A 2321-nucleotide genomic window follows, 5' to 3' on the forward strand; every position below is an offset into this window, starting at 1 on the left:
GCGCACGCGACTCGGACGCGCGACAGCGAAGGGAAAAGATACTCTCTGGCGACGCGCTAGACACGACCCATTTCAGAAAATGCCGCCTCGCTAAACGCTGAGTTGTGATTCTTGTCCCGCGTGTACACCCGCACAGCACCCGTCCAGAGGTGAGCCTCTTGGAAGAATCGCGTTAGAAATAAAAGTTCCGGAAAGCGACTGCTCACGTAATGCTTATTTTCTAGGGGGCTAAACACCCTAGAAGAGATTATCAGGCACTTTCACAATTGCTACCTGAAGCTGCGAGTTTTTTCAGTTACTCTGTTTTCTGCCAAAGTATAAACTGCTAAAGGGAGTTGACTTCAACAGCAATAGTAAAAATCAAGACCACCCCACACTATCCACCCTCATTAAATGTGGATCTGGTACTAATAAATTCCTGATCAAACTGCCTAATAGTCTAATAAACTGCAGCTCAGACCTGAAGCTGCAATAGAAGTTTGCGTTTCTGCAGTACACACTGATAAAGGGGGGCAATTATCTACCAAATTTCATATTATGCTCCAGAATCGGGTAGATTTTTAGGATTTGTGATCAATTTACCTTTGTTAAGTTTGGTGGCCTGAGAAAGTAGATTAGTGTTTGTCTAGGTCCGGGGAGTGTGCCGGGCGTCGGGGGATGGAGAGTGACTGCTGAAGGGTAGAGTTTACTTTTGGCAGAGACAAAAATGTTTAAAAATTAGATTATGGTGATTGTTGCACAACCCTGTGAAATTGTATGGTATTTGAATTATATCTTAATAAAACTGTTTAAAAAAGAACTTGGTGGTCTGCTAATTCAGGCTTTGGCCTAGCTCAGCTTCCTTGGCCATTCATTCATTGATTTACTCATTCTATTACTGATACACATTAAAGAGAGTAATGGGGGAAAACACAGGGTCTCTAATCTCTAGAAGCCCTAAGTTTAGTACGGAAGAAAGATGTGTAAATAGAAAGTTACAATTCATCGTGGTAACTGTGATAACAGAGGCACAAAAAGGGAAGGAATGATAAAGGGCAAGATGGGCTGGGAGGTGCTACTTGAGCTAAGAGAACTAGCTTAAAGCAGGTTCAAGGCAGATGAAGAAAGATTTTGCAGAAGCACAGAGATGAAAAAGAGTATGACACAAGAGTCTGCAAACAGTTCGATATGGCTGGAGATTAGGATGTTTGGTGGAATAGGGAGGTTGGAAAGATAGGAAAGGCTCAGAAAAAGATGCCTCTGGAGCAACTGGGAGAGATGAGAAAAACAAACAGTTCTTCTCTTCCCCCAACACATTGCCAGGGCAATTCTGCTTCTATCTGTTCAATATACTGTAATTTCATATCTAACTTCATTTGAAAAGGAAAGGGTTCCTTAAGAAAGGCTGTGTTCCTTAAGAAAAAAGTCTTGGGAATTCCTTGGTAGTCCAGTGGTTAGGATTCCACACATTCACTGCCGTGGGCTGGGTTTGATCCCTCATCGAGGAACGAAGATCCTGCAAGCTGTGCGGCACAGTCAAAAAAAAAAAATCTCAAACAGTACTGGTATCAGTGGAATAGTGGGACAAAGCCAAGGCGCAATGGGTTAAAGAGTGAATAGAAGATGAGGAAATGGAGGCAGCGGCTGTGGACGTCCCATTCAAGAAACTTCAATAAGGGAAGAAGGAAGATAGTATCTTGCTCAGCAAGGGTCCTTTAAATAATCATATACTACTGGTGTTCAAGAGAGGAGCTAGATGTAAAAGCCATCAGTGTACAGATGCCACGAGACTAAGTCAGATTTCTTGGGAATTAATGTAGATAAAGAGGTCCAAGGCCTGAGCCATGGGGCACCCAGTTTTTAGAGGTCAAAGAAATGGATGCACAAAAAGCACAAATCATTTAGCAAAACAAAGATAAAAATGACTACATTAAAATTTAACACTTTTGTGTGGGAAAAGACAACACAGGCTGCTAAAAGACAAGCCAAGACCGGGAAAACACTATTCTAACTCATCTAACCAAAAAAGGATTAGTAACTAGAATTTATTAGGAACCCCTAAGAATCAGTAACAAAAAGATGACCCAATTGTTAAGAAGGACAGTGATATCAAATGCAATTTATTGATTAGGAAATCCAAATAGCCATTAACAAATATATACATATGTTCATGTATACATATGTGTATGTATATGCATGTGTGTATATATATATGTACATACACATACATATATATTTTAACCTCACCAGTAATCTAGGAATGGTTTACTGATGTAACAAGATAACATTTTGCATTCATTTGCACAAGTAGAAAAATGTAATAGTTCAACAAGATCAAATTT

This window comes from Kogia breviceps, chromosome 14, assembly GCF_026419965.1.
Source record: "Kogia breviceps isolate mKogBre1 chromosome 14, mKogBre1 haplotype 1, whole genome shotgun sequence".
Lineage (NCBI taxonomy): Eukaryota > Metazoa > Chordata > Mammalia > Artiodactyla > Physeteridae > Kogia > Kogia breviceps.